Source organism: Heloderma suspectum, chromosome 9 (assembly GCF_057233095.1).
Source record: "Heloderma suspectum isolate Gila_16-S chromosome 9, 16-S_ref, whole genome shotgun sequence".
Classification (NCBI taxonomy): Eukaryota; Metazoa; Chordata; class Lepidosauria; order Squamata; family Helodermatidae; genus Heloderma; species Heloderma suspectum.
Window position 1 is genome coordinate 17,380,540 of NC_139466.1, and position 15,194 is coordinate 17,395,733.

Genomic DNA, 15,194 nt, shown 5'->3' on the forward strand with positions numbered 1-15,194 from the left:
AGGCACATTCCCAGATACCCCTAGTCATACATTTAAAGCATCCTCAGCAATTATTCAGACTATATGAAAAAAAAGTGCTCTCTGATCCACCACATCTTCTTTTTTTGTAATCCAAAGCCAGTCTGTCAATGCACAATGGGCTGTGGATAGGATTGTTTCCATGTCAGACCTGCATGGGGGCCTAGGAAGACCAAGCTCCTTCTCCGAAAGTTCACTTTTTCATAGGAATGTGTGAATCAGCAAAACTTGAGATGCCAAAGTTCTCCAAATTCCATCTGAAAGCTCATTCCAACTCAAGTCCACATCAGATTGCAAGGTTTGTTTCTTTTCGCATTAAAATACGTGCATATTTTTGATCATATTTTCCAAATGTCTGCATCCATTGTGTACATCTTTGAAATGTATGCATTCTTCTCCCATTGATTAAAGCATGTTTATGCACATTTTTCAACATTACACATTTTTTTCATGCACATTTTTTCAAATGTACGCATGTGGTCGAATGCATTTTTTGGATCCCAAATCACATTGCAAAATGGGAAATGTACAGTCTTCAGCTGCAGATGTTTTTGAGTCCATGTTCAATCCAGAAGGGAAAACTGGGTAAAATCCTGATAAAAGTTAACTGAAATGGATTTCTCATGCATCTTTACTTTTAATATGTATTTAAATGCAACTTTCCATAGAAATTTTAAAAAATAAATAATTTGCAGATTGATGTGGAAATCAGATGGAACAGACTTATGAACACATGCAGAAAGAAATTGACATGACCATCCCTGGTGGGGTGGTATGGGGGCTGGAAATACATGCAGAAATTGAAACAGGTACATCATAAACCACAAGTGAAGAAGAAGAAGAAGAAGAAGAAGAAGAAGAAGAAGAAGAAGAAGAAGAAGAAGAAGCCCACACTAGCTCCTAAAGGGAGTTACATATATCTCAGGCTTAAGAGGAGTTAATACAGTGATTCATGCATATGTTTAATATGTTGGAATATAATCATTCCAAACTGCAAGAATGAATAAGCCTAATGAATCTGAAATATGCTTTGATTAGTATCCTAATTGCAAGACACTGAGTTTCCAAAAGGTCTTATATACTATATTGAGCTACCCAACCTTTATTGCTTCCTGGAATTAATTTATCTCGGAGCCTTTAAAAAATAATAATGGCACTGATTAACATAAAGTTTGGAGGTGTTATTTATTGCCACACCACTCTGATGGTTGAAGAGTTACATTAAAAATGTACTTATGCCCAGAATGTCACTTAATATATTTCTGAATACCTGACAATTGACAATTGACATGCTTCTCAAATTAGTAACACCCTGCCCGCTCCTGAATAAGTGAGAGAAATATGTATTTTGACAGAAATGTTACATACATGTCACGAAGAGAAAGCATTTTAAAAGGTTTGATTCAGTGAGTAAATTGGTGGGTCCCCTACATCCCCCCCCCCCCGATTTAGCAATTATATTACATTTTATTGGAGTTAAACTGAAGCTTCTGGAAAGAATGTAGTAAGCTTAAACTTGGGGACTATGTTTAGGGTAGGAGTGGAGGAGGTTCCTGAAACTTCTACGCAGCATTCTTGCTGCTACTCCTTGTCACTGCTTGTTTATGTGGTTCTGGTGGCGATGGAGTGAACACTCTGCCCTCACTCAAATAAAAGTTGGCTTCAGGATTATGTCATCACAACAAGTGAGGAAGCAGGAAGCAGTTCTTCCTGCTCTCACCCTGGCATCTTCTTGAAAGAAACATTGAGGGCACAATCCTATACAATCCATGGCTGCCTGGGGAATACTAGGAGTTGCAGGACTTTTTAACTGTCTAAACATGCAGAGGATTGCACTCTTACAGTCTAAAAAAAAAGGAAGAGGGAGGGAAGAGGGGGGAAATAATTCTTTCTGCAGAGATGGTGGAATGGTTCTGCTCTCCCTTTCATCTCCCTCAGCTCAGCCTGCTGGAATGGTTACTGATGGTAACACCTGAGGGAGGAGAATGTCTTCACCTCTCCTGGTCTGATTTATTGTCTTGGCTTTGTCAGGATGATAAAAGTTGTTATTTTTTTCTTTTCTTTTTAATACATTGCTATGTATCCAGTGTGGCTTGGATGATCAGAGCTGACAGTTTTCATGGCAGCACCAAAGTTACCTTGAGATTCCTGAGGGTAGGGATGTTGGAGAAATATGCAATGGAACCAAATGAGGTCAGATTTTCATGGATCTGACCCACAGATTCTGCAGGGGACTGGCTTTTCCCCCTGTGGGGCAGATTCCACCAAGCTGTGAACCAATTTTCTAACTTTCCTGAATTATGTGCAAATTTCATTGTAGAAAATATGCAAAATAAAACAAAAAACAGCCCAAATGTTCACTTTCCCCCACAGGCTAAAAGTGTATAAATGTCCAGTTCAGCAAATTCGTGTATTTGTTTGCACATGTAAAATTGTGCAAATGCAAATTTGCACATTTGCACAAATTTGGAAACTAAAAAATACCCAATTCCATCAATGGGCAGATGACAGAACAAAAGGCCCCTAACAATCCATGAAACACAGACAGAATGGATTTTACAGAATCCATACATCCCTACCTGAGGGTACAGAGAACAGAAGAAAATTCCTGAAGTAGTGGCAGCAGCCTGATAATATATACCTCTCACTCTCACAGGGCTCGCCTCTTATAGCCTTCCATCAAGCATCGGATGGCAAGGTTCCAGAAGCTAAATTTGAGTATGCAGGAAGGGTCCAGAAAACATAGGATTGCAAGTGTATGGACACTGCAACACAGGGGGAGGCCATCTGCTTATACAATCATGAAAAAAAAAGACTGGATTTCTAAACTTGGATCTCAAAATTCAACGTCGGGTCTTATGGCCAATCAAAAGGTGCTCTCCCCACCCTCTAATTTGCAAATGGTGAATTGCATTGCCCATTCTGGTGAGGACTTGGGGGTGGGCAGATGAAATTCAGCCCCCAGAGCAATTTAAGCAGGAGGGAGCATATCTCAAAGCAGTGGCCATGGCCTAACTTCCTTTTTTAGAAACCATTTAAAAGCTATTTAGCTGTTGTTGTTGTTGTTGTTGTTGTTTCCCCTTTGCTTCCTGCTACCCAGAGTGCCCTCCAATGTCATATGACATCTATGCTAGCATCAATCCATGAGCATTCTGGGGAAGAAGAAACATGGTGGCAGCAGCCAGAGCATCTCCCTGGTGGCCATGTGTCCTCTTTATCAGAAGACAGTCCATTTTGAAAGGCTGTGAGAGGACCATCCTGTATTGAACGTGCTCTATTGGAGGGTTTTCCAGTCTAGTTCCAGTTTAAAGATAAGGAACCATAAGAACTGTTGCCCATCAAAAGTTAGTATCTGGACAGCAGGCTGAACATGTTGGCATACAAATCACCTGCTCATAGTCTGCCCAACCATGTTGAGATAACCACCAATTTGGGTAGCTTTAAAATTGGGGATTTGACAAATTTGGGGATTGGACACATTCATGGAGGAGAAGGTTATCAGTGGCTATTAGTTCTTATGGCTATATGGTACCTCCAGTATCAGAGGCAGTATGCCTGTGTATACCAGTTGCTGGAGAACATGGGTGGGAGAGGGTTGTTGCACTCATGTTCTGCTTGCAGGTTTCCTGCAGGCAGCTGGCTGGCTACTCTGGGAACTGAATGCTGGACCCTTGGTCTGATCCACCCCAGCTCTTCTTATGCCCAAATAATGAAAGGCTACAGGGATGGTGACAGAGAAGTAAGGTGGCTACTTAGGCATCCCCCAAAAGAGGAAAGATAACTTAGATTTGTGTAACCTTTGTATACATGAATTTATATTTTAGATGCATTAAACACACACACACACACACACACTATAACTTAAATATAAATGCAATGCATCTGACCATAGAGGGGAAGTCTTTGACCACTGACCCTTGTGCCTACTCAGTCAGCTGTTGTCCAGCTTACTGCTGATGGGCAACTTCAGTACCCCTTTTGCTCCCTCCTTTCTTATGATTCTTTATCTTTAATGAGGCTTTGGACTGGACAGCCCTTCAAATAAAGGTGTGCCCTCTCACAACCCTTCAAATAGAGGGTAAACAGGATACATGACCACCCTGCAATGGGGGCAGAGCTAGCATACAAATCCCCACTCTCCCTAACATGGGTCCAATTGTGTTGGGGCTTAGCATGCTGAACTAGGGCCAACAAGGATATTTCTCCCTGTTATTTTTTTTCCTCCTGTTATTGACCTGGGTGTGCCCACATTTTACTAAACACAAATTATCTCCCAGAAGCAGTCCTTTTAGTGGTGTTAGGAGGCAACAAGTGCCTCAGAATTACAACACTCTACTACAGCCTGATAATTATAATATTTTCTTTTTACCAGGCTATTTGAAGGGTAGCCACTAATATGAGGGCATGCAGCTTTCTTTGTCATATGCCAAAGAAGAACCAGTGCAAAATCCCCCTACACACTCTTGCCAATTGTTTCAGTTGTGAAGTTTTGGAAGGATTAGGAGGCAGTTCATTCTCTTCTCAAGGAGGCCCCAGGGACTCCTCTCGCACAGCCTGCCAAAGCCATAGGAAATTGTTTGTGGTAATTTTAGAATATTTACTGCTGCAGAAGATTAGCCTGAAATGTTCATTAAAAAAAGAAAAGAAAAAAACCTTCAGTGTGCAGAAGGAATTGAAGGAGAGTTCTGGTTTCTTCATTACTGAGCTATTTCGAAGGGGGTAATGCAGCCCCAGGACATTTTAAAATATAGCATTTAAGAGCTGACGCCAAAATTTGGCTGGTTACTTGAAATCATGGGGACAAAACCACATGTGTCTTTACAGGGAAAAAGAAAAAAGAAAAGAAAAGACAGAAAATGCAGCTACTGTGCGGGTGGCATTAGAATAGAGAACACAGTGCTGGGGAGAGAAGAAGTTTAACCAAGGATTAGTGTGTTGTGTAATTGTTTTGTAAACCGCCTTTCAGAATCCATGCCTTAATCACCTCCAGTTTAGACTACTGCAATGCACTGTATCTGGGGCTGCCCTTGAAGGGTGTTCAGAAACAGCAGATCATGCAAGATGTGACAGCCAGATTGCTTTCTGGTGTGCAGCTTGCTGACTATATTACAGCAGTTCCATGCCAAATTCTGTTTCCTGGGCTAACTGAAGGTGCTGGTACTTGCCTATTAAAGCTCTAAATGGCTTGGGGACAGGATATCTGAAGGACTGCTCCTGCCCATAAGAGTCTGCCCATTGTTTGAGTACTGTTTTAGAGGCCCTTTTACACGCCCCACAACCAAGAGAGATTGGGTTGGTAGGAACATGAGAAGCACGCTGGTTGCTGAACTCCTTCCCTAGGGAGGTTAGATTAGCTCCTTCATTGTTTAATTTGTTGTTTGTTTGTTTGTTTGTTTTCCTGCTGGCATTTCAATGATTTTAAATGTAATTATGTGCTCCATTTTTAAAGGTTATTTCCCCCTCTGTTTTAATGTGTTTACTATCTTATGTATGATGGTATTGTTTCATATGTCACCTTGACTGTCATTTCTGAGTCAAAAGGGAAATAATAAATACTTTTGTAAAACATAAAAAATAGGAAATTTGAAATAATATATTTTTTGTTCTTTCTTTGTTTCACAGTTTTTTTCATGTTAAATTCCATTCCATTTCTATGATGAGAATTATTACAAATTCCCCATGTGTAGGTTTACTAAATTATGCAGCATAATTCATAGTTATATGTAGAATATTTACCTGTTCTTCTGTCACAGCTCCATGTGGAGCAGATGGAGATTGTCAAGATTCCTTTTGCCCCCACTGAACTTCAAACGTCAAATCAAACACAGACAAGAGGACTCAATCCATGGCTTTTAATCCATTTACTTCAATGGGTCATACAGATGCAAATTCTCAGTGATTCTCAGTCTACAAAGGAAATGCCTTCAGGGGGTTCAAAAGATAGCTACGAAAGTTGCCCTCGGGAACGCGTCGCAGGGTGACTGGAGTTGTAATCCAAGTGACTGCTCTGGAAGAGAGAGGACGGCCATCGATAGTCTCCACTTTCAAGGGGGTAGGTAGGAGCAGAGCAGAAAATGTTGCTTTGTTGAGCAAATGTTCCGTCCATGAAACTGGTAGTAGCCCCAGAGTCCACCACCACCAGGACAGAGATACTACTTCTTGATTCTAGCATAAAGTTGTCTCCAGTCGAAATGTGGGTTCCCCTTATTATTTGGATCATGTCCTTCTGGCTAGTGGTGAACCTCCTTTCTGGTCATCAGCTTTAACTCCCTAGAATAATGTTCTGCATCTTCTGCTTGCTCTTCCTCCTTGCCTGGGCAGCCAAGGCACCTGCTTTCTCTATGATTTTAACTAGGGATGTGCATCTGTTTAATTTGAAAGAAAAATAAATATGAGCCCCATTTGCATTTAATTTGCATTTAATATCTGTGAATTAACCATAGCCAAAATAACCAAACACATTTTCAAATGATTTTTCTGGGTCTCTCTGCCATATTTATTTTCATTTGAAAACCTCCCCTGCCAAAAACTGGCTGAAGTGAGATGGAAGCCTGCCCCTCCACTGCCAGGAGAGCTGCATGCCCTGCTATTCTAGCCCCTACTGGCCACTTTTCTGCAGCCTCAGCAAGACAGCAGGCTGGCAGGGCTCTCCAGAGCAGCCACTGCATACCCCATGCACAGGTGGGTGTCTGCTCCAGAGAGCCATGCCAGCCGGCTCTCCTGCTGTGGAAAATGCTACAGGCAGACAGAGCACTGGTGTGACTCTGCAGCAATGAGGCAATGCCTTGACTGAGGCATCGGCCTGCCCAGCAGTCTGGAAAGCCACACTGACTGTACCCCTAGAACACCTGGTGCAGCTCTTTGGAGCACCGCTTGTCCAGTGCTAAGCTCTCTCAGGATCCCTTCCCCCAAAGTGGACAGAGTACCTCTTCAGAGCGCCCACCCAGCCAAAATGCATTGCTGTGAGGGGTCCTTCCTCATAGAAAGGCATTGGAGAGGAGGTGGCTTCAGATTGCCTGTGCCATTGTTGCAGCACAGGCAGTCTCCAGGACCACCTCCCCGCCAATGCCTGGCCTTGCAGTGGGAGGGAGGAGGAAGGGAAAGGGGGGAGGGGGAGGCAGCAGCTGATGGGGGAGATGCAATGGAAACATCTCCCCCATATGGAGCACATCATAAATTAGGGGTAGAATCTAACCCTGTAAAATCTACAGTGGGGTAGAAAGGCTGCTATAGGAAAAATATTTCAGAAGTTAAATCTCATGGTACTGAGGACAGGGATTGTTCTGTGGTGGCAGTATAGTTATTATGGAACTCTCCCCACAATAAGAACTGCTAAAGTCCTTCTGGTGTTTGCTTGCTTGCTTCATTTTTGCAGAATTTCTGATCTAGCTAAGCAATTTGGGCATTTGGGGGGGGTGAACTCTGTGTTTACTGATGAAAAAGGAGAATATCTGTGTTTACTGATATTTTTCTGCTGTTTTACTTCTTCACTCTACCTTGTCTATCTTATAGTAGAAAAGAATTAGAATTAAGTTTTTTGTTTGTTTGTTTTAAGGTGGGGGGGTGAGAGTACTGTAAATATCCATAGCAATGGTAGCAACACTACATCCACTCCATAAATTACCCAAGATCGTATGTTGCAAATACTTAGACTGGAGTCCTCCAAGAAGCATATAGATTTTATAGGCAGTAGTAATGGAGATTAAGTAGCTCTCCTCTTTCAACTGACTCAGTATTGAATCAGTTCCCTAGCATTTATTGCTAGTGGGGTTTATGCTGATTTATTACACACACACAGAGACAGATAAATACATAAGACCCACCATATTTCTGACATCTACAACTAAAAATGTGATTCCCAGGTACAATATTATATTCTGGTTCTTCAAAACTGGAGCTTTAGATGGTATGCTTTGCCTGTGTGTTTACTTTCAGTCAATGTTTAATTTTGATTATGTTGGCCATCTGGGGAGATTTGCTAGTTTGTGATTGACTATGCAGGTGAGTTCAAGGGCTGTGAATATATCCTCAGTCACCTTGATTTGAACAACCTCTTGTTGAGACTCCTAAAATTAGGGATGGGAGAACAAGTGGTGTTTGAGCTCATCAAGGTTCTGCATTTTCCACCTCAGTGTTAATCTCACCTTCTTCCCACTCCCAAATGTGAGCATCTTTTTTTTGCTTTTGAACAGGAAAGTGCACATTTTTGAACAGAGAAAATGCACACTTTTCAAAGCATGCACTCCAAATGTGCACTTCCTCCTAAAGATGTCAGATAAATCCACAACAGGATCAAATGAGATTGAATTTTTATGAATCCAACCTGTGGATTCTGCAGTAGACTGGCTTTTATGGAGTCGTAAGGATTCTGTGGACTCGCAGACCATTTTTTTAAAACTTTCTGGAATTGTTTGCAAATTTAGTCATAGAAAAATACATTAAAAAAAGAAGAAGAAGCTGAAAATGCACATTTTCCCCATAAACTAAAACATAAACATGAACATTTTGGTGGGATTTGTGCATTTCTGAGGGATTTGTGCATTTTTGCAAGTGTGAATTTGCAGAAATGCAAATGAGAGCAAATTTGGGAAATTGGGGATGAAAAAAGAAGCTGATTCCACCAAGGAACGGACAACAGAACAAAAGGCATCTGGCAATCCATGAAATGCAGACAGAACAGATTTGGAAAACACACAAACAAAACCCTCTTTATCCCTACTTCAACCCATAGGCAAAAGTATAAATATGCCCTTTGGTATGTGTGTGTGTGTGTGTGTGTGTGTGTTTAAAACACATTTTAGAAGTGTGCATTTGTGCAAGTGAACAGTTCTGAATGTTGATGCAAGCACAGAGAATTGTGAAAATTTCCCAAGAATTACACTCCTGCTCATGTTCGTATTCAGAGATACAAACAGGATTTGTGGACAGTACCAAAATTCTCATACATTAAAATCAAAATTCCATATCTGCAATGTATTTTTTGAGGATGGTTCAGAAGTGGCAGTAGAGATCATCAACAAGGTAAGTTGCAGGGAGCAGAGACCATTCCCCCCTCACAGCCTCTGAAATGATGCTACGTCCTGCCATAACATCATTCAGTCGCAAACAATGGTGGCCCATTGTGTCGCCGATGGTAGCTATGCCCTTGGAGGTTAAAGAATTCATCTAAATAAAAAGTTATTGCTGAAGCCACTTTTACTTATCATGGGGGCTGTCCCCCAACCCAGGGGGCTGTCCTTCTTCTTCTCCTACTCCTTCTGAGTGGCTGTGAGCTCACCAGGTGCTCCTGAGAGTTCCAACTGAATTGGGGATGGGGGTGGCCTGAGTACTCCCAGCACCTGTGTGGGCAGGAAGCTTCAGTCTGTTTCCCACCTCCCAGCTGAGCAGAGCAGAGCAGAGCAGAGCAGAGCAGAGGAAGCTGCTCCAGCTGGTCTAGGGACTATAGAAACAAGCAAGCTCCCAGAGAGCTAGCAAACAGGGGAGCAAACAGGAGTTGGCCAGGGGAGTTCAGCAGGGGAGGTCTAGGGGAAGGCCCCTAACACACACACACGCACACACATTATTTTTATTTTATTTTTTTTTAAATTTAGCCTATCACGGGTGACTTAAAAAAAAAAAAAAGCGCGTATGGATAATGGCGGCCCCCATAGGGAGGCTTCCCGCCTCGCCCGGCCGAAATTCAGGCCGGGGAGGAGGCGCCTCGCCTCGCCCGGCCGCGAACTAAAAAGTTAAAAAAAAAAAACCACCCCCGTGATAGGCTTTGATCTGACTTTGCAGATCTAGCCGTGATAGGCTACGTTAATCATCACATAGCCTATCACGGGGGCGTTTTTTTTTTTAACTTTTTAGTTCGCAGCCGGGTGAGGCGAGGCGCCTCCTCCCCGGCCTGAATTTCGGCTGGGCAAGGCGGGAAGCCTCCCCCCCCGGCCTGAACTTCGCGGGGGGAGCAGCGAAGCGCCTCTCCCCCACCGCGAAAAGCTTCGAGGACAGCTAAAGGACTTTCGTGCACCCCTACCCGTTTGAAAGGGAATTACTGGCAGACCCCTGAAATTAAGGGCTAGGGAGAGTCCCTCTCCTTTTCCTGTGGATCCTCTAGGGATGGGGGAGAATTTCTCCCCAAAACCTCGGGGGGCCGAGTGCCAACGCATTCGGTCCTCCGAAAGTTGTTCGGGGAGAAATTCTCGACAAAATTCTCGACTCGGGTGCAGCAAATAGCGTTGCCCTTATTTTCGCCGTAGTCTACGTAAATCTTTGCGTAGACTACAGGGACCAAATAAGGAATGCGAATGGCAGCTCCCTATGGGGGCCGCCATTTGCGTACGCGCTTTTTTTTTTTCAAAGTCACCCGTGATAGGCTACATGACGATTAACGTAGCCTATCACGGCTGACTTTGCAGATCTAGCCATGATAGGCTACGCTAATCGTTACATAGCCTATCACAGGGGCATTTTTTTTTCTTTTGAAGTTCGTGGCCGGGGAGACGGGGCGCTTCTCCCCGGCCTGAATTTCGGCCGGGTGAGGCGGGAAGCCTCCCCCCTCTGGCCTGAACTTCGGGGGGAGCAGCGAAGAGCCTCCCCCCCACCGCGAAGCAAGCTGCGAGACCAGGTAAGTGACTTTCGTGCATCCCTAGGATCCTCTGGGCACAGCCATTGTTTGCGCACCAACCGGGCACTACGCCTCCTTTCCGCGCCCTCCATCTGGCGCCGCTCTCTGCGTCTGCGTCGCGCATCCACCAAGTCTGCTATGCACACTCTGTCACTCCCAGGACTGCTATCTAAGCTAGGAATGCTGGTGGGAGGAATCTCCGTCAGCTGTTGGCCCAGGGAAAGAGGAGCGTGCTCCTCTTCCAGGAGCGACTGCTCTTCCTCAGAATCAGAACTACTCTGGGATTCTATGGGCTCAGTGTCCACCATGACAGGTGTGTGCCATGTTTGTTTTCTTACCTGAGAACAACATGGCCTACACCTGCAACAAATGCAAGTTGATCACACTGATGGAAGAAAAAGTAACAGGACTGGAGTGGCAACTGTCGACCCTCCAGGGAATAAGAGACCATGAAGAGTCCTTGGACAGAATGGTGGAAAAACAGCAGCAAAGTGAAGTAGAGGAGTTAGAAGAGCGGTGGCGGGTGCGGTGGGTGCAGCAGGTGCGGCGGGTGAGGCGGGTGCAGCGGGTGCGGCGGGGGCGGCGGGGGCGGTGGGTGTGGCGGGGGTGCAGCGGCGGCAGCAGCAGCGGGTGCGGCAGTGATAGGCGCAGCGGTGGTGGGTGCGGAGGTGGTGGTGGGTGCGGCAGCAGCAGATGCGGCAGTGGCTGGTCTCCCGGCCGGCCACGACCGGGCGTAGCATACGCAAATGGTGGCAGCTACGGCGGCCGCCATTTGAGTTTGCTATTTTTCGCTGTTCTAGCCTATGTAAATATTTTTATTTTTAAAATAAAAATTTTAATTTTTACGTTCTATGTTCTAGACGTAGGCTAGAACGGTGAAAAATAGTGAACACAAATGGTGGCCACCGTAGCTGCTGCCATTTGCGTATGCGTTTTTTTTTTTTTACTTTGCTGTGATAGGCTATGTAAATATTTATGTAACCTATCACGGTTAAGTACAGGGATGCAAACGGTGGTGGCTATGCCCACCGCCAGTTGCGTCCCTGCTGCCCAGCAGCCGGATGTCCAGCTGAGGGGCGAGCCGGCCAGTGGCTCCACAGAATGCCCGCGGAGCGGAGCTGCCAGGGCAGGACTCTGGGGGGAGGGATGGCATGCCTCCCCCCATTGAGGATTCTGGGGGGAGGGATGGAGTGCCTCCCCCCCCCACTGCGAAGCAGATCCGCGAAACGGTAAGTGACTTTTGTACATCCCTAGCTGGATCATGGAGAAAGCAAGAGAATTCCAGAAAAACATAGGGATGGACGAAAGACACTTACCTGATCCTGACACTTGCTTTGCGGTGGGGGGGAGGCGCCCCGTCCCTCCCCGCCGAAATTCTGGCCGGGGGGGGGAGGCGCCCCGTCCCTCCGGCCGCGAAACCTCGTCTCCTGCTGGGATGCAAATAGTGGCAGCCGTAGCCACCGCTGTTTGCGTCCTTGCAGTCAGCCGTGATAGGCTACGTAAATGTTTACGTAGCCTATAACAGCTGACTTAAAAAAAAAAAGCGCGTACGCAAATGGTGGCGCGCATGGGCGCCACTATTTGCGTTCCTTATTTTGGCACGTGTAGTCTACGTAAACATTTATGTAGACTACGGCGAAAATAAGGGCAAAGCTATTTGTATTGCCCTTATTTTCGCTGTAGTCTACATAAATGTTTACGTAGACTACACGTGCCAAAATAAGGAACGCAAATGGCGGTGCCCATGGGCGCTGCCAGTTGCGTACGCACTTTTTTTTTTCAAAGTCAGCCATGATAGGCTATGTAAACATTTACTTAGCCTATCATGGTGTTTTTTAAAAATCTAGTCGTGATAGGCTACATAAATCTTTATGTAGCCTATCACGTTTGCTTGTTGTTGTTGTTACTTGGAAATGGCGGTGGCGGCGGCTGGTCAGAAGACCGTCTGCCACTGCTGCTGCCGCCGAACCACTGCTGAACTGCTGCCGGGGCCGCCGCTTCCAGGGACATTCGACCAAGGTAAGACCCATCCCAGGGTGGGCGGGGGGTGGCAGACCATTTCTCCACCAATTTCGGGGGGCCGAATGTGCTGGCATTCAGCCTCCCCGAGATTCATGGAGAAATTCTCTGACACCCCTAGAAAAACGTCTATTTCTGCTTCATTGACTATGCTAAAGCCTTTGATTGTGTGGATCACAACAAACTGTGGCAAATTCTTAAAGAGATGGGAGTACCAGACCAACCTACCTGTCTCCTGAGAAACCTGTACGAGGGCCAAGAAGCAACAGTAAGAACCAGACATGGAACAACTGATTGGTTCCAAATTGGGAAAGGAGTACGACAAGGCTACATATTGTCGCCCTGCTTATTTAACTTATATGTAGAGTACATCATGAGAAATGCCGGGTTGAATGAATCACAGGTCAGAATTAAGATTGCCAGGAGAATTATCAACAACCTCAGATACGCAGACGATACCACCCTAATGGCAGAAAGCGAAGAGGATCTAAAGGGCCTCTTGTTGAGGGTGAAAGTGGAGAGTGCAAAAGCTGGTTTGAAACTCAAAATTAAAAAAACGAAGATCATGGCATCTGGCCCCATCACTTCCTGGCATATAGAAGGGGAAGAAATGGAAGCAGTGACAGATTTTATTTTCTTGGGCTCCAAGATCACCACAGACAGTGACTGTAGCCATGAAATTAAAAGATGCTTGCTCCTTGGGAGGAAAGCTATGGCAAACCTAGACAGCGTAGTAAGAAGCAGAGACATCACCTTAGGGATGGCAGAGAATTCCGCCACAGATTCCAGTGAGGCTGGATTCTTTAGAATCTGGCTCCCCAGAATCCATGGCAGAACGGCCTCCTGCCCCCCGCCCCCCACGAAATCCCCCCGGGACGGTACTTACGTGGGGCGGATGTGGTAGATGCAGCGGCGGCGGCTCCGGCAGCTGGTCTCCTGGCTGGCCGCAGCCGGGCTGCTGGCAGTGCCATTGCTGTCTTGGCTTGCGATCGGGTACATAAGAATTTATGTAGCCTATCATGGCTGGGTAAAAAAACAAGCAAACCCCCCCAGTGTATGCAAATGGCGGTGGCTACGGCGGCTGCCATTTGCGTTCCCTATTTTTCACCGATTTATCTTATGTAAATATTTTTTTACCATTTGCATACGCTGGTTTTAGTTTTTGTGTTTTTTGCCCAGCCATGATAGGCTACGTAAATACTTACATAGCCTATCATGGCAGCCTGGGTAGATGCAAATGGCGGCTGCTACAGCGGCTGCCATTTGCATCCTCAGCAGCCCATCCGCGGCCGGAGGTCCGGCTGCAGCTGGCCCTGGCTGGCTGCTCCACGGAGCCACCCCAGAGTGCAGCTGGCCAGGCAGGATTCTGGGGGGGAGGACCGGATCACTTCCCCCCCCATCGAGGATTCCGGGGGGAGGGACGGAGTGCCTCCCCCCCACTGTGAATGAATTCCGTGGACAGGTAAGTCACTTTCGTACATCCCTACTGGAGAAGACTCTTACGAGTCCCCTGGACTGCAAGGAGGTCAAATCAATCAATCCTAAAGGAAATCAACCCTGACTGCTCATTGGAAGGTAAGATTCTGAAGCTGAAGCTCAAATATTTTGGCCACCTAATGCAAAGAGAAAACTCCCTGGAAAAGACCCTGATGTTGGGAAAGATTGAAGGCAAAAGGAGAAAGGGATGGCAGAGGATGAGATGGCTAGATAGCATCACGGATGCAACAAATATGAACTTGCGCACACTCCGGAAGAGAGCAGAGGACAGGAAGGCCTGGTGTGCTATGGTCCATGGGGTCACGAAGAGTCAGATGCAACTTAATGACTGAACAACAACATATATATATATATATATATATATATATATATATATATATATATATAAATTTCCCCATGGCTTCAGTATTTCTAGACATTTTACATCTCTAGTCTTTCTATGAAAATGTTCTTATTGCATAGTTTTAGAAATCATTTTGGGGGAAGAAAAGACTGGCTAACAATATATAAATACTTCATCTTAAATTTTATATGAAAATATTTCATAATCCAAAGATGTTCAGTTTTTCCACTTTCTCAGAAAACAAACAAAACAACAACAACAACAACAACAACAACCCAGCCCTCGGGTGGAAAACGATGCAAAAATGATTTTTTTTCTGAATTTTTCTGTTCGTTTTTTTCCAGGCCTTCACATCTCTAACCATGCATATGATCATTTACCGCACAAAGGATTTGGTGGCCTCACACATATGATCCCATCAAGATTGCTTTTTTAGAGGTCTTTAATCAATTGGCATAAAGATACACATTAACTGAAAGTTGCAGAAAACTGGCTACACACAGTGTTCTGAAAATAATAACAATAATAATCAGACATTTTATCTATTAATTTATTAAAGGGAACAGTGGATAATTCATAATTGGGGATGGATAAGAAATCTGTTTCAGCTTTTTTTTTCCTTTTTAAAATAAAAATCTACCAAAATTTGCAGGTTTCTTAATATTTGGGATGGAAAGAATTTGAGAATTTAAAATGATGATGATGATGATG

General features: G+C 44.9%; 1 long non-coding RNA gene across 1 annotated transcript in view; it reads right to left on the minus strand.

Annotated features, from left to right (window-relative positions):
• Nucleotides 1-5,855: 5,855 nt before the first annotated feature.
• LOC146338461 (uncharacterized) overlaps nt 5,856-15,194 on the minus strand; it is a 59,029-nt gene continuing 49,690 nt past the window's right edge. The window contains exon 7 of the long non-coding RNA XR_014784753.1: nt 5,856-6,383. This is a non-coding gene — a long non-coding RNA (uncharacterized LOC146338461). The remainder of the gene's footprint in view (nt 6,384-15,194) is intronic.